Source organism: Heptranchias perlo, chromosome 8 (genome assembly GCF_035084215.1).
Source record: "Heptranchias perlo isolate sHepPer1 chromosome 8, sHepPer1.hap1, whole genome shotgun sequence".
Classification (NCBI taxonomy): domain Eukaryota; kingdom Metazoa; phylum Chordata; class Chondrichthyes; order Hexanchiformes; family Hexanchidae; genus Heptranchias; species Heptranchias perlo.
The window spans coordinates 83,843,215-83,861,404 of NC_090332.1; the positions used below are offsets into that span (position 1 = coordinate 83,843,215).

The 18,190-nt window shown below is 44.1% G+C and overlaps 1 protein-coding gene across 5 annotated transcripts in view; it reads left to right on the top strand.

Annotated features, from left to right (window-relative positions):
• The window catches only part of plcb4a (phospholipase C, beta 4a), a 399,841-nt gene that overhangs the window by 104,138 nt on the left and 277,513 nt on the right, over nt 1-18,190 (top strand). For all 5 annotated transcript variants that reach the window (XM_067989437.1, XM_067989441.1, XM_067989442.1 and 2 more), the window contains one exon: nt 17,161-17,227. The gene's annotated coding sequence lies outside the window, so the exon portion shown is untranslated. The remainder of the gene's footprint in view (nt 1-17,160; nt 17,228-18,190) is intronic.

Sequence of the window (18,190 nt, forward strand, 5' to 3'; positions counted from 1 at the left end):
GAGATGCTCTTGGCCGACGACCTCTGGGTGTCAGAGCCCGTGAAGGCCCCGCTAAAAATTGCTCCACCTGTACCTTTGCAGGGCAGACTCGACCATCGGGAGATGAGGCAGCATGTCGGGTACTAGCTGGGGGTCGGGGTGGGGTTGCAATGTGTGAGATGTGGGATTGCTTTGAGTGGAGTTCCCACTTCCATGTTCTCTTTTGCCATTATCCCTTTCTTGGGGCAGTGGCACATCACTCCTACCACCCTGCAGGAGAGCAGCATGGTGGAGATCAGGGATGCCTTGTGAGGCCATGGATAAGGTCTGTCATTCTGTTTAAGGCGGCAGACAAACTGGCATCCAAAGTCTGCACGGCCGTGGTCATGGCCTGCATGGATTGGTTTGATAGCCGTGCTTGAAGTTCCACGGAGGTGGCCACTCTCCATGGAAGACTTTCTCGCAGTGGCCTGTGACATCAATCCACAAATGTTCGAGCTGGCCTCCTCCATCCTCTCTGCTGTTGTGAACATTGTGCATGGCATGACTGCCAGTACCTCGCAAATTTGCTGCTGTCCCTCTATGATTCTCCTTTCCATCAATGGTCTCCGGGATTCAGCATCTGTGTCCAACTGAGCAGAGCTTGGAGAGGATTGCGTCCTCCGACACGGACTCTCCACAGCAGTCCCTGCTACCAGTGTCTGCTCATGCTCGCTTGTGAACTGTGAATCACCAGGTGACAACTGAACTTGCTGTCCAGCTGGACCCGCTGAAGTGCGAGTATTTGTGCTGGTGCCTGGTAGTACGTCCTGTAATGGTTCTCCTTCAGAAGGAATCAGGTCCTCTGAGGAACTGTCGTTAGGAACGTTGACAGATTGCTGCGACTTCTGCCCTATGCGTGGAGGCCCTAGAGGAGAGAAGAAACGGATATGAATTAGCACTGGCAACGTAGCAATGTTGCCACTCAACATAATTATGCTTATCATATTTCACTCGTTGCTAAAATCAAGTCAATATGACGGAGTCTTGTTTAAGATGTGGGTCAGAGATATTTAATTCTGTCACCAGGCAGCTCCGAAGTCCCATTCTCTCCATCTCTGATGGTCAGGGACGCAGAGATGCCAATGATTTCTATTGCCTCTTCCTCTGCATCTGTCAGCTGCACAATCTGTGGTGGGCCACTTCCAGTCCCCTCCCTTCTGTTTTGTGCTCTCTTCTTCTGTAGTGGGGGAAAAGAACAAACCTATGAGTGACTGTAAGGCACGTATTCACCCGATGGGTGCATGTGCATTCAGTGAGGGCGACTATCAGGCAGATGCATCACATTGCATAAGGATTGGGGTGAGTGGCAGTGGTGGATGGTTAAATAGGTAAGTGAGGAAGTGCGTAGAAAGTGAACGATGGGTGCTCTTGAAACTTAAGTAGGTGTGAGGAGTGATGTGATGGAGTAGGCTTGACAAGACAGAGTGAAAGTGGTGGGGGTGGGGGGTGGCGTTGGGTGTTGTACACCAAAGGATGTAGGTGAATCTGCAACTGTACTCACCTTTCCTGACCTGGTCAAGTCATTGAAGTGCTTCCTGCACTGGATCCAGGAACGGGTCACAATGCTCCTGCTGCTCGCCACCTCCAACCACCCCTTCTTTGTGACAGCGGCAGGTTTCTTCCTTTCGTTACTGGGGAAGATTATTTCCTCCTTGCTCCTCACTGCACCGAGCAGTATATCAAGTGACGCGTCGTTAAACCGGGCCGCAACCCTTGACCATTTAGAATCCATGTTTAAACTTTGCCATCTTTTCGCACAAAGTCCTAATTCCTCCAAATGTCATCTTTGAATTGGCCCTTTAAATAGTCAAGTTGAGGTCACGTTATGCTGGTGCACATCACCCCTGCTGTCGTACGTTGGAGACGTCAAACCCGGAAGTAAAATTATAATTAGGCAGCCATGTTGAAATCGGATATTCCGACGCGCTAAAACTTCTTCCGGGTTTAGCGCCCGCTATCCCCCCACTCAGAACCCACCTCTGCGTTATTATCGGGCCCAATGATGCGTTTTCAAACAGTTTAAAGAAAGAAAAAGCTCACATTCATATGGCACTTCTCATGACCTCGGGACATCCCAAAGCGCTTTGCAGCCAATGAAGTACTTTTGAAGTGTAGTCGCTATTGTAAAGTAGGGAAATACAGCAGCAAGTTTGCACTACTTCGAAAAGTGCCATGGTATCTTTTACGTCCACCTGACAGGACAGTTTAACATCCGAAAGACGGCACTCACGACAGTGCGGCACTTCCTCCGTACTGCACTGAGATGTCAGCTAGATTATGTGCTCTCAAGTCTCTGGAATGGGATTTAAACCCACATCCTTCTGATTTAGAGACAAGTGTGCTGCTACTGTGGCCAAGGCTGGCTCCGTATATCATCACTTTGCGTATTTGGAAATCAAAAGGTTAGTCCAACACTTATTGATAAAGACACTGTTATTTTTATTGAAATAAATGAATATATTTTTTTATTCGTTCATGGGATGTGGGCGTCGCTGGCGAGGCCGGCATTTATTGCCCTTGAGAAGGTGGTGGTGAGCCACCTTCTTGAACCGCTGCAGTCCATGTGGTGAAGGTTCTCCCACAGTGCTGTTAGGAAGGGAGTTCCAGGATTTCGACCCAGCGATGATGAAGGAACGGTGATATATTTCCAAGTCGGGATGGTGTGTGACTTGGAGGGGAACGTGCAGGTGGTGTTGTTCCCATGTGCCTGCTGCTCTTGTCCTTCTAGGTGGTAGAGGTCGCGGGTTTGGGAGGTGCTGTCGAAGAAGCCTTGGCGAGTTGCTGCAGTGCGTCCTGTGGATGGTACACGCTGCAGCCACTGTGCGCCGGTGGTGAAGGGAATGAATGTTTAGGGTGGTAGATGGGGTGCCAATCAAGCGGGCTGCTTTGTCCTGGATGGTGTCGAGCTTCTTGAGTGTTGTTGGAGCTGCACTCATCCAGGCAAGTGGAGAGTATTCCATCACACTCCTGACTTGTGCCTTGTAGATGGTGGACAGGCTTTGGGGAGTCAGGAGGTGAGTCACTTGCCGCAGAATACCCAGCCTCTGACCTGCTCTTATAGCCACAGTATTTTTATGGCTGGTCAATGGTGACCCCCAGGAGGTTGATGGTGGGGGATTCAGCGATGGTAATGCCGTTGAATGTCAAAGGGAGGTGGTTAGACTCTCTTGTTGGAGATGGTCATTGCCTGGCACTTGTCTGGCACGAATGTTACTTGCCACTTATGAGCCCAAGCCTGGATGTTGTCCAGGTCTTGCTGCATGCGGGCACGGACTGCTTCATTATTTGAGGGGTTGCGAATGGAACTGAACACTGTGCAATCATCAGCGAACATCCCCATTTCTGACCTTATGCTGGAGGGAAGGTCATTGATGAAGCAGCTGAAGATGCTTGGGCCTAGGACACTGCCCTGAGGAACTGCTACAGCAATGCCCTGGGACTGAGATGATTGGCCTCCAACAACCACTACCATCTTCCTTTGTGCTCGGTATGACTCCAGCCACTGGAGAGTTTTCCCCCTGATTCCCATTGACTTCAATTTTACTAGGGCTCCTTGGTGCCACACTCGGTCAAATGCTGCCTTGATGTCAAGGGCAGTCACTCTCACCTCACCTCTGGAATTCAGCTCTTTTGTCCATGTTTGGACCAAGGCTGTAATGAGGTCTGGAGCCGAGCGGTCCTGGCGGAACCCAAACAGCATCGGTGAGCAGGTTATTGGTGAGTAAGTGCCGCTTGATAGCAGTGTCGACGACACCTTCCATCACTTTGCTGATGATTGAGAGTGGACTGATGGGGTGGTAATTGGCCGGATTGGATTTGTCCTGCTTTTTGTGGACAGGACATACCTGGGCAATTTTCCACATTGTCGGGTAGTTGCCAGTGTTGTAGCTGTATTGGAACAGTTTGGCTAGAGGCGCAGCTGGTTCAGGAGCACAAGTCTTCAGCACTACAGCCAGGATGTTGTTAGGGCCCATAGCCTTTGCTGTATCCAGTGCACTCAGCCGTTCCTTGATATCACGTGGAGTGAATCGAATTGGCTGACGACTGGTTTCTGTGATGGTGGGGATATCGGGAGGAGGCAGAGATGGATCGCCCACTCGGCACTTCTGGCTGAAGATGGTTGCAAACGCTTCAGCCTTGTTTTTTGCACTCACGTGCTGGACTCCGCCATCATTGAGGATGGGGATGTTTGTCGAGCCTTCTCCTCCTCCCGTTAGTTGTTTAATTGTCCACCACCATTCACAACTGGATGTGGCAGGACTGCAGAGCTTTGATCTGATCCGTTGGTTGTGGAATCGCTTAGCTCTCTCTATAGCATGTTGCTTCCGCTGTTTCGCATGCATGTCGTCCTGAGTTGTAGCTTCACCAGGTTGGCACCTCCTTTTTAGGTCGGCCTGGTGCTGCAATATATGTAAGTAAGTCTATAACTTTGTAATTTGACAGTTTTAAAACCAATCTAGCACTTAAGCATGAGAAAAAAAAAGTTTGAATGTCATCACTTGGTTAGGCTTCTTATTGTGAGAGAGATAAACCTTGGCAATTGAAGCTTTGGGTTGTTGAGCTTGACATTTACTGCAGACATTTGATCTGCAAGTGGGAACTGCTGATCAAGCTTCAACCTTCAGTTCATGTTGAGATCATTTATCAGGGGGACACTGCATGGTGAGGCTATCATGACAGATGGGTAGTATGAAGCAGATTTTATTGAGGTTAGCAGTCCCTCCCTAGAAGTGGCTATTAATTCTGATGACGTGTCAACCAGTAGATAATGAAGCATAGTGAGACAATTGCATGCAACTGTGGCTGACCACTTTTTTTAAGTAGCTGTTGTGAATGTAAGTTCACCATGGTAATTATCTTTAGAGCTCCTGCAGCTTCACTGAATTCTATATTGCCTATGCTAGGTGTTTTTCAGATTTCAGCTCATCTACTACAACACTGAAGTCAGCTAATGTTACAGTAACAATGCTGCTCATGTGTTAATAGTTTTGTTAATGTAACATTGTATTCCTAAAATACAGACTTTATCTACTTTTAGAATAAAAATAGTTTTATAAAGTTCCATTTTTCTTTTTATCTCTTTTTCACTATAATCTCAACCTTTCCAGTTGTGTGTGTCTCACTGTTCAAACTTTTATTTTGTATTATTATTTCTCAAACCTATATAGTTGATTTCAACTCCTGTTTTAAAACTTGCAAACTTATTTTACTTTTAAACAATAAACCTACCTTTTCTCCTCTGCTTCCATGTATATGCTTTGGATGGATTTTCCAAAGCAGCAAGCTTAGTGTTCACTGATGCCATGCTCGGCTAACGTCCCAGGATTTTCCAAGGTCAACCCTAATTACTTATTCACAACAAATCATCCCATATTGGGCCTGCTGCTGGCAGCTCACCAAAGTGGGGTGGGGGCAGGAAATTGCAAATATGGGCAGCCCTCGAAGGGTGGCAGCCAAAATTTAAGCCATGCCAAAAGCTGCAAATATTTTAAATTTCAGCTTTCCCTAAAAAGCTGTGTGGGGTGAAAGAGATGGCTGGCAAAACCAAAGAGAAGGGAAAATGAATTGAGAAAGGAAACAGAATGTAGCAAAATGATGAAACGGCACAGCACATGAACAACCTGCTTGATGGCTGGTGAAGTGATGTTGTTGCTGCACGAGGTAACTATGAGGAAAATTGACTTATTTGGTACTCCAGGGCACCTTCCCCAGAGTGAAGGATGCCGAGCAAGAGGTGAAAGCAAGAAAAAAAGACTTGCATTTAGATAGTGCCTTTCACAACCTCAGGACATCCCAAAGCACTTCACAGCCAATGAAGTACTTTTGAAGCGTAGTCACTGCTGTAATGTAGGAAATGTGGCAGCCAATTTGCGCACAGCAAGGTCCCATAAACAGCAATGTGATAATGACCAGATAATCTGTTTTTTTAGTGATGTTGGTTGAGGGATAAATATTGGCTCGGATGCCAGGGAGAACTCCCCTGCTGCTTTTGGAATTAGTGCCGTGGGATTTTCTGCATCCACCTGAGAGGACAGACTGGGCCTCGATTTAACTTCTCATCCGAAAGACGGCACCTCCGACAGTGCGGCATTCCCTCAGTACTGCACTGGGAGCGTCAGCCTAGATTTTTATGCTCAAGTCTCTGGAGTGGGTCTTGGACCCACGCCTTCTGACTCCGAGGCAAGAGTGTTACCCGCTGAGCCACGGTTGATGGGTGGTGGCCTATGTCAGCATTGTGTGCAGTACCTGCACATCTTGGGAACAGATGTGGAAGAAGATAGAAAACCTTAAAGGAGCTGCTACGGTAAGACTATCATTTGCTCGGTAGATGGCCCAAATATGTACGCCTCAGGGTGTTGCCTTTCAATCTGTTCCACATTTACTGTTTGCTCCTGAGCCCTACCAAGACCTTAGAACGCTCATTGTTTGCCATGTATCCCTATACTTTAAGAGGGCACTTACTCAAGCTGCACTTAACTGATTTTGTTAGCACACGCAGTTAAAATCATAGTAATGCAATCTACCTGCATGATGCATACTAACATACAGGATGGGCTAGAGTTTGGCTACATTGGCTGCCATCAGTGACCCCTCTACTTTATGAAATGCAGCAATGTGATATTGAACAGCCATTGTTATTCAGTGGGAAATCAGATGAGGGTCTGGCCGATGTATCATTCCCCTGTTTGATACATATGCGGGCAGTACATTGACTGTTGGTGTCTAGCCTGGGAAGAGGTGGAGACAAAAGGATTGAGGGAGGAGGTGACCTTAACAGCCATTGTTGGTGCTGTCTCTGGTGCCGATTGGCTGAAAGTGTCCTTGGAACTTGTGGCACAGATCCTAAACTGATTCTGCACTAGCCGAGAGCCTGCAGAACTGCTGTCAGGCCACGTACTGTGTGCCAAGGCCTGCAGTTATGGTTGGCGAAGGCTGTCCAGCTCTGGCGCTTGATTTACTCTCTGATGTGCCTCATTTCATCTTGTACCTGCTGAATTCCCATTGTTAATTTTAACTTGACTCGGCGACTGCCACCAGACTTTTCATTTAGATGCCTTCCCAGTCCCTGAGCGGTCTTGAACATTCACATCGTAAGGGCTCCTTTTTCATGTCTCCCGCCCTTTTCAGCTTTTGTTGTTCTGCTGAGATCTTGTGAATGTTTCAATTACAGTTGGATTTCTGACAAATTGGCTATTTTACCGTTGAACATTACATACTGTTAGGAAAAGAAAAAAAACACATGACAAAAAATGTCATAGATCTAGAGGCAGTGGCCAAATCAAGCTAAAATTAACAATGGGAGTTGGCACTAAAGTGCCCCAAATGCAGTGTTTCATAGTTGATGTGATACGAGATGAAAGAAGGCAAGACAGGGAATTCAGCAGGTGGAAGATGATCTGATTGAAAGGCGGTGCAGGCTCGAGGGGCCTACTCCTGGTCCTACTTCTTATGTTCTAATAAATAGCTGTTTTTCGCACATTCAGCCATATCCATTTCCAGATCGTGCCCTGAATCCCCGCTGCTATTAGCTTGAATAATAGAGGTTAATTTTAACCTAACCCACCCAGCGGGAAGCTGACTGGATTGGGGCGACCTCCAATTTTTGCTCTCCATTGAACAGGAAGCCAACCCAATCCCCTCAGCTTCCCGCTGGACGGGTTAGGTTAAAATGACACCCGTAGTTTTTTATGCAGAACTTTGTCCAAGTGCTCTTTGGAAGGCAAGGCAGAGTACCATTTATCAGTCAGATAGGACTTCCACAGTAAACTTGGGAGGTCACTTCCTCATAAAAGTCAAGAATGTTGGTCGGACCAAGACCTTTCCCTTCTGAATCCATGGCCAACGTTTCCTTGGAGCTGCTTCATGTCTCATACCGTGACTTTGCCAGAAATGCTGCAGTAACACCATTTTCACTTGTAAACGGGGTCTCCGCTGTACTTCCAGCTAGGTTACAGTGGTGGAGCGGGAGCAGCTCCAAGGAAATTCTTGGCACATGTTAACTGCTGGTTCTCAGATTATTATCGTGCAGGTAATTGTTAAATTTATTCCAGACAATTGGTTCCATTACTTTTGTAGAATCATAGAAATTTAAGCACAGAAAAAGGCAATTTCGGTCCATTATGCCTTTGCTACTGCTAGTTCCACACCAGAGAGATGTGCTCTAGTCTAATTTCCTGCTCATTCCCTGGACCCTTCAGTACTTTTCTTTGTCAATCTAACTCCCTCTTAAACAACTGCAGTAATGTGTTCCAGATTTTAATAACGCTTCAAGTCAAAATGTTCTTTCTAATCTCTCCCTTTTATGCTTTTAGCATTAAAAGGCACATAAAACTGCAAAAATGACCCAATCAATGCCTTTCACAGATTCACCATCACTTCTTGCTTTTGTATTCAGCGCCATGTATAATCACTCAGTTTTATTTGTGACGTGAAGTCAATTTGAAGGAGAATAGTAAGGTAGTGCTGGGTTCAAGAATCATTCTCCACTTCAGATTATTATCCAGGAGAATGTGGGATACAGCTGGTTAATTGTTTGGGCTGGTGATTTTATATGTATTTTGGCCTAAGTCCCAATGTAAAGCAAGTATTTGTATTCATAATTCACCAAAGCATCTGGTAGGTTTGAGAATAAGAGAGAGGGAGAGAGAGAGAGAGAGACCATTACTGGCCCAACGAGGAAGGAGGCATTGCTGGACTTGGTTCTAGGGAATGAGATGGGCCAAGTGGACCAAGTGTCAGTGGGAGAACATTTAGGGAGCAGCGATCATAGTATCATAAGGTTTAGAATAGCTATGGAAAAGGACACGGACCACTCTAAAGTAAAAATACCCAATTGGAGGAGGGCCAATTTCAATGGGATGAGAACAGATCTGGCCCGGGTAAATTGGAATCAAAAATTGGCAGGCAAAACTGTAATCGAACAGTGGGCAGCCTTTAAGGAGGAGATGGTTCGGGTGCAGTCTAGGCACATTCCCAAAGGTCGGGCAACTAGAGCCAGAGCTCCCTGGATGATAGATCGTGAGCAAGATGAAACGGAAAAAAAGGCTGTATGATAGATGTCAGGTTGATCACACAAGTGAGAACCAGGCAGAATATAGAAAGTTCGGAGGGGAAATTAAAAAGGAAATAAGAGGGGTAAAGAGAGAATATGAGAATAGACTGGTGGCCAACATAAAAGGGAATCTAAAAGTCTTCTACAGGCATATAAACAGTAAACGGGTAGTAAGAGGAAGGTTGGGGCAGATTTGGGACCATAAAGGAGATCTACTCATGGAGGCAGAGGGGATGGCTGAGGTACTAAATAAGTACTTTGCATCTGTCTTCACGAAGGAAGAAGATGCTGCCACAGTCTCAGTAAAGGAAGATATAGTTGAGATACTGGATGGGCTAAAAATTGATAAAGAAGAGGTACTTGAAAGGCTAGCTATACTTGACGTAGATAAGTCACCCAGTCCGCTTGGGATGCATCCTCGGTTGCTGAGGGAAGTAAGGGTGGAAATTGCGGAGGTACTGGCCACAATCTTCCAAACATCCTCAGATATGGGGGTGGTGCTAGAGGACTGGAGAATTGCAAACATTACACCCTTGTTCAAAAAAGGGTGTAAGGTTAAACCCAGCAACTATAGGCCAGTCAGTTTAACCTCAGTGGTGGGGAAACTTTTAGAAACGATAATCCAGGACCGAATTAAGTCACTTGGACGAGTGCGGATTGATTAGGGAAAGCCAGCACGGATTTGTTTTTTGATGAGGTAACGGAGAGGGTAGATGAGGGCAATGCAGTTGATGTGGTGTATATGGACTTTCAAAAGGCTTTTGATAAAGTGCTGCAAGGTAGGCTTATCATCAAGATTGCGGCCCATGGAATAAAAGGGGCAGTACCATCGTGGATACAGAATTGCCTAAGGGACAGGAAACAGAGAGTCATGGTGACCGGTTGTTTTTCAGACTGGAGGGATGTGTACAGTAGTGTTCCCCAGGGGTCGGTGCTGGGACCACTGCTTTTCTTGATATATATTAATGACTTGGACTTGGGTGTACAGGGCACAATTTCAAAATTTGCAGATGACACAAAATTTGTAAGGGTAGTAAACAGTGAGGAGCATAGTGATAGACTTCAAGAAAATATAGGCAGGCTGGTGGCATGGGCGGATATGTGGCAGATGAAATTTAATGCAGAAAAATGCAAAGTGATACATTTTGGTAGGAAGAACAAGAAGGGGCAATATAAACTAGAGGGCACAACTCTAAAAAGAGTACAGGAACAGAGAGATCTGGGGGTATATGTGCACAAATCGTTGAAGGTGGCAGGGCAGGTTCAGAAAGTGGTTAAAACAGCATGCGGGATCCTGTGCTTTATAAATAGAGCTACACGTAACCCCACCAGCAAAAAGGGGGAAAAAAATTGTTTTTTAATATTCTCTCTCTCTCTCTCTCTCTCTCTGCCATTTTGGGTTTCTTTCTGCCTGTCTGTGTAATTGACACAATGTATATCCAGTGTACTGGGACGTGCTGTTCTCCGTGACTGGCCTGTTTGAATAACAACGACACCTTTTGATTGGTGTGATGCTGTCCCAGCATAGTATAAGATATGCGATTTGAGAACCTTTTCACTCATTCATCTGACGAAGGGGATAATCTCCGAAAGCTTGTGATTTTAAAATAAATTTGTTGGACTATAACCTGGTGTTGTAAGATTCCTTACATTTATAAATAGAGGCATAGAGTACAAAAGCAAAGAAGTCATGATGAACCTTTATAAAATACTGGTTCGGCCACAACTGGACTATTGTGTCCATTTCTGGGCACTGCACTTTAGGAAAGATGTGAAGGCCTTAGAAAGGGTGCAGAAGAAATTTACTTGAACGATTTCAGAGATGAAGGACTTTAGTTACGTAGATTGACTGGAGAAGCTGGGATTGTTCTCCTTCGAACAGAGAGGTTGTGAGGAGATTTGATGGAGGTATTCAAAATCATGAAGGGTCTAGACAGAGTAGATAGAGAGAAACTGTTCCATTGACAGAAGGGTGAAGGACCAGAGGACACAGATTTAAGGTGATTGGCAAAAGAACCAAAGCTGGCATGAGGAAAAACTTTTTTACACAGCGAGCGGTTAGGATCTGGAAAGTACTGCCCGAAGGGATGATGGAGGCAGATTTAATCATGGCCTTCAAAAGGGAATTGGATAAGTACTTGAAAGGAAATAATTTACAGGGCTACGGGGAAAGGACGGGGGAGTGGGACTAGCTGGATTGCTCTTGCATAGAGCCAGCACGGACTCGATGGGCCAAATGGCCTCCTTCCGTGCAGTAACCTGTCTATGATTCTATGATTTAGCTGCAGTAAAAGATTATCCTGGTACCTGCATTTTCTTTCTACTTGCAAATGTAGTTCACCAGATGTTTGTTTCACTACTGAATTTTTGACTTAGTGCCCACTGCCTAATGTACGAAGCCCAGTAGATAACATTGAAAATCGAGGTGAAAGTGGCAACACAAGTTGGATTTCTCCATTGGTTCCAAACTTAAGCTAAAATTATTGGTGAGTACTTTTTTTATTGCGCGTATCAAGCTTGTTATGACCAATTAAAACTTGTTTGTTTGACTGCTGGTTCCACTTGCACAGTCTTCTGCTGAGTTCTACTTAAATGCCGTAGTTGCTGTCTACCCTTGGAGGGCAATTTTAACCTAACCCGCCCATCGGGAAACTGATGGGATCGGGTTCAATGCTGGTTTTACACCCTAATTTTACTCTCCACTGAATTCAACGGTGAATAATATTGGGCAGGGGTAAATCCAGCATTCCACCCGATCCCACCTGACAGGTTAGTTTAAAATCACCCCCTTACTTTGAAACAGAGTTGATATAACATAATAAGCAGCATTGCAATGTGTTTCATATATTGGCACACACAGCAGAGGTTTGAAAGGCAGTGCACAGAACCCTCAAAGCTACTGACATCAGACATGCACATAAACAAATCTACCATCTCGGTACCAGCTATTTGGATATGACTACAGACCAGTGCATACAATGCTTGCAGTCACCCTGGGAGGTGGTTACTGACTTGTGCCATTTTATGGCACCTCAACTAGAGATGTAATCTGCTGTGAGCACAGTTCTGCCTGTGGCTCTTAATGTGACCACAATCCTAAATTTAATGCTTCAGAGTCCTTCCAAGCTGCCACATGGGATTTGACTGGAATGAGGTGTTTCTTAGTACACCAATGGATCCGAAATGTCACCGAGACTGTGCTAAGCCGTGCAGCTGTTATATGCACCTAGGCACTGGGCTGCGGTGGCAGAGATCCAGGCAGCAAAGCTTCTTTGAAATTGCTGGTTCTTCAATGGTTCAGGGCATCATTAATTGCGCGCATGTGCCCATTCAGGTTCCATTAAGCTAAGCCATGTCCCACAAAAATTGAAAAGTGTGTTACTCTCTCAATGTGCAGGTAATGTGTAATATCAACCTGGGCATCCTCCATGTTAATGCCAGGTAATGTGGGAACTGCCATAATTCTTGTATACCATGACAAAACAACATTCAAGATCTGTTCCACAAAGATGTCAGACTAGATGAATGGCTTTCAAGGGGTGTCTCGCTATCCTCCTTTACCTTGACGCATGACACTATTTGCTTTGCCAATCAACTGCATGAGGGCCGTGCTAAAAGCGAAATGCGTGGTGAGCAGTGTTTGGAAATCTTGAGCAATCGTTGTGTAGCATGTATCAGTGTAGTCTGTCCCAGAGGAGACAGTGCTGGCTTTGACCGCTTTTTTGCATTCTGACACCCCAAAAAGCAACAACGACATTGCATTTATATAGCACCTTTCTCAGCCAATGACTTACTTTTGAAGTGCAGTCACTGTTATAATGTAAACAAAAACATACCAGTCAATTTGTGTGCAGCAAGATCCCATAAAAATAATGAGATAAGTAACCAGATAATCTGTTATAGTGATGTTGGTTGAGGGATAAATGTTGGCCAGCACACCAAAAGACTTCTGCTCTTTTTCAAATGATGTCATGGGATCAGCTGGTATCTAGATTTCCACTCAAATAATGCTTCATAGAGGCAAGTAACACTTCACCCATGATATATTCGAACATCTTCTATTCCAAGGAATCTGAACAGCAGTCTCCAACCCTAGGCAACATAACAGTGGCAGCGGGTGATATGGAATGCCACAAATGTCCTGCTTACCCTCCCTGAAGACTGCCCAAGATCCATCTGTCACCGTGTGCGGTATGACTGAGTGAAATGTACTCTTGCTGAGAAAGTGAGCTGCTCGTGCTCCTAGGACTAGGGGAAGTTTCCATAAGAATGTGATTGGGGGTGACTGGTGTGAATATGTCCGCCTCTTCACTCGAGCCTCCTGTGGCACCAAGGTACTACCTTCAGCTGCTTGAGGAGGACCAGGGGAACAACACGCTGCAGTGTACCTGGTGCATTGAACTTGGGATCACAGTAATACATTGGATATAGAACAGAGACCTGCTGCTTCTGAAGGCTGAATAGACTACTGTCCTCTTATTAAACACCATAGCTATGCAAACATATAACTCCTTGTGGTCGACAATTCCTATCTTTGGGAATTAACTTCAATTAGTGTTGTAAGCTCAAGCATGCTCTCTCTTCTCGGGCTTCTTGCATTAATGACAAATACCAGTTTCTGCCTATGTTCTTCGGCAATGAGAAGAATGATAGTAGTGAATATTGTGGCACACACATCACACCTAACATTTCTTTACATTTCTGTTGCTTTGGCTGACCATCTTGCAGTTTTTCATAAGGTTCTAATTTGCCACTTATAATATTGCATAATATATACAGGAATAAAAACCTTAGCTGCCCTTCCAATTTTATTATTACATTGCTCTATTTATGCTCTTTCATGGAGCATATTTCCTTAGCTGACATGCTGATCCATTCATAAAATGCTGAACCCATCTGCTTTTATGGTATGCCTTTTGAGCTTCATTCATTTTTTTTGCCTTAGTGAATTAGTTGGCTGTGGCTTTGGCAACAGGACTTTTCTAACCTTGTTAGTTGAACAAAAAATTCTGCTGTAGAGTGCAGAGTATAGTTTCCATTGGAATCTCTTACCTTGGTTACTTATTATTGAGTTTGTGCTGCATTTCCCTTATTGTTCATTTCAGACACAGCATTGACACACTGGGGCAGATATGCTATGGCAAGTGCCTCCTGCATTATGGAGAGCTGAGGCACCCAGCATGCCCCAATGTGGCTGACCAGCAACTGGCGTGCTGAGAGCCTGTGCACAAGATGGGAGTAAGACTCATTCGGGCTGCGAAAAATGTTATAACTGGAGACCTCCCTTTAATGTGACTGGAGAGCCTGTGCAGCACTTGGTTTGTACAACGACCATTTGGAACAGGCACTTCTATGCACACCCCCCCCCCCCCCCACCACTTCTCTTTTTCTACCGTTCCCTCCCTGCTATCGCCTCCCCTCCAGGAAAAGCCGCTCGCACTCTACGAGCAGCCAACAGCCCTTTGCTTGAATGCTAACGCCCCAGGTTGCGGGCCATGCCCACCCCTCCCCAGCTCTCCTGGCAGATAACGAGCAATACATTGGGAATGCCAGAAAAAAATATACCAATGAGATGACCTTGTATTGTAAGGCGAGGTCTGCTCATTTGCACGCAGGTGTATGGATTGTTTGAATAAGACCAGAACTTGCAGTACTGCGTCGGGACCATATTATCAGCCCCGCTGTGTCATTTCCTTCCGTGAACAAAGTCATGGTCGTGCTGGCTGTTCACCTTGCCGACTGGAAATCTTGTGCTGGTGAGCCAGCACTTCATTCATAAGCATAGAGAGAGACACAGTCAGTGATACGTGCTTTTAGTGCTATTCTTTATGATTCCTCTACTTTACACAGCAGTTTCAGTGGCCACAGCCCTCCCATACTGATTGGTTTCTTTGTTTCAGCCCATCAGAGAGCTCAGCCTGAATTAGGAGCATGCTGGCGACTGCTAATTATTTGTTTAATTAGTGGCGTTTCTGGCAGACACTCCAAAAGTGGAGGAATTTGTTCCAAATTACAAAATATGTGTTAAAAGTCAGATTCTTCAGCTTTAGAGTCAACATAATGTAGGTTGATACTTCAGTGCAGTGTTGAGGAAATGCTGCATTGGGGAAGGAGGAGTGAAGGATAAACAAATGAAGAAAGCAATTGCATCTTAGTGCAAATTCACTGTAGGAGATAGGACAACATTTTATAATAGAAATAACTAAGAATAAGGTGGTTTGGAGAGGAAAGAACAAAATTATTTGTCTCTGTTGCAAGCTTTGTAAGTGATTGGTAAGTACATGTTATATTTAACTTTTGCTGCGGTGTTGCGCAGATAGTCCAGAACTAGGAGTATAGTTTCTGATGTTTGTTGCAATCACACTGCAGTCTTAACTCAATAGTGGTTTGCCCATTGCTGTAATACAGCAAATTTATTGCAACAATATATCATCACTGGAGTGATTAATATAATGCACCTTATGGATGCTGAAAGATACAGGCCTCATAGTTATAGTAATGCTAATAGTATTTACCTGCCATTTTACAAAAGTTGCTTCAGATATTAATTTTGTTTAACCTTCCCTAATCCACCACCACCTCAATTATTTTCATGGAGTGTATATATATCTTCCACAGTGGATTTGCAATATTTGCTTAAGATGCAGTTGCTTTGTTTATTAAAAGTAATAATTTATCACTATTACTGGGTTCCACTTTTGGTTATATTTATTAAATATTATTGCGTTTGGCCTGCCTTATGGTAACGTTTATTATTGATGACGTTTATTATTGATAAAGTTTATGTACATTTATTGATGCTACATTCTAATCTCGTTAATGATTGTTGCAATCAGGAGGGGCAGTGCCTGTGACCTGGCATGGGTCTGCATCAGCCTTAGGCTGGGAAGTCAAGAGCAGTACAGGGCTACAAGGTGGGAGGTAGAAAATTCACTGCTGAAATAAAGTTGGGAATTTGTTCTAATTAGAAATAGATAACTCACTTGAGCAGAAAAAAAATCATCGTTTATTCAGCGCAGTCACAAATGCAATCCCTTGCAATCTCCATTAAAATTACTACTTGAAATGCCCCAAAAAGATCCATTCAAGCAGGATTTACGTTAGCAGGCTAAACACTGCCCACTAGTTGATTTTACAGGAGTGCAGACTGACTTTATTTCGACAGTGGAGATTTCAGAAATGAAGTCCTGCTGCACAAACTCCCAAGTTCAGTTCTCTTGTTTGTTTATTTATTACATCATCGAAGAATGAGATTTTGCCAAGCATAAAAATGACAGCTTCTAATTGTCCCAAACTGAAGTGAAGTATGTTCAGAGTAAGGGACAAATCAAGAAAGTCCTAGTAAGCACTGCTGGTACTGAGAATCTCATAGTATCCCCGCTGAAAGCCCAAATATAGAGGCAGACTTGTACAAGGGAAGGATTTTACAGGATTTCTAAAAGTAACTAAGTTGACTTATGGGTAACTTGAGTGACTCCTTGGAGAATCTTTCAACATGTTTATTCTGTTCTAAACTTAATTTTCAAATGTATACATTCAGTGGCTCAAAAAGCTGAAAGAAATTAAAGCAAATGTTTTGAGCGAGTTAATTGGTTAAAGTTTGTTTTGTAACACTAGTTAGTGTATGGTAGCTTTCAAAAATGTTGAGCGATTTGATTGCTTAGCTTTGATCTTGACTACCCATAGCTAATTGACAGCTTTTTCTATCTGTCTACTGAATAAAGCTGCCTTTGTCTGGTTCAGGTTTAGTCAGTGCTTTATTTGAGCTGGTTTAACAATGGTATTGGAGCCAATCACTATTTCAAAGAAAGAACTTGCATTTTATATAGCATCTTTTGCATCCTCAGGATGTTCCAAAGCACTTCAAAAGTACTTTTGAAGTTACTTGTAACTTGTTGTAATAAAATTAATTTATTTTATTGCTCGAAGGCCACATCTTGCTTTTGAGGTGTGACGCTGTTGAAATTTGTGATGCTATGGACTCCCGCTAGATGCAAGACTTTTAATTACATGGATTTTTTAATAATCCTTACATTTGACATGTTAGATTGTCAGCAAATCTTTTATTGATTTTTATTCTCTTACAGAAAAAAGCAACCTATGACGCATTTGGCAAACTAGAACACATTCATCCAGGCATACAGTCATTGTTCGGTAAGCAATTTTTAAAAATAGATTATCATAAGAGGTAACAGTTGCTAAGCAATATTGAACTGGAGTGTTCCTTTTTAACCATGTGTCCTTAACAGACTGACCAACTTATTTTTTTGACAGGCCTATCATAGATGAAATATTTTGTTATATTTGTGTGTCAAATCATGATAATTATTTTCCTTTAAATCATCCACAGCCTTATTTCTTAGCATTAATAACTTTTGTTTTCTTAGCAATCACCACTAGCAACAACACTTGTAAACAATTTTACAACACCAAGTTATAGTCCAGCAATTTTATTTTAAATTCACAAGCTTTCGGAGGCTTCCCCCTTCCTCAGGTGAACGATGTGAAATGAAGTCCTCGAAATGAAATCGCATTTATAATTCACAGAACAATGCTTGGTGAGTACAGACAGTTTTTTCAACTGCCCGTTGCCAAGGCAATCAGTGTGCAGACAGACAGGTGTTACCTGCCAGGTCTCACAGAATATACAAATCACCAAAAAAAAACAAAAAACCAACAAACAAAAAAAAACAGAGATAGAGAGGTAGAAACATAGAAAAGACAGCAACTGACCCGTTATATTAAAAACAGATAACATTTGTTCGCTGGTGGGGTAACGTGTAGCGTGACATGAACCCAAGATCCCGGTTGAGGCCGTCCTCATGGGTGCGGAACTTGGCTATCAATTTCTGCTCGACGATTTTGCGTTGTCGTGTGTCTCGAAGGCCGCCTTGGAGAACGCTTACCCGAAGGTCGGTGGATGAATGTCCATGACTGCTGAAGTGTTCCCCGACTGGGAGGGAACCCTCCTGTTTGGCGATTGTTGCGCGGTGTCCGTTCATCCGTTGTCGCAGCGTCTGCATGGTCTCGCCAATGTACCATGCTCTGGGGCATCCTTTCCTGCAACGTATGAGGTAGACAACGTTGGCCGAGTCACAGGAGTATGAACCATGCACC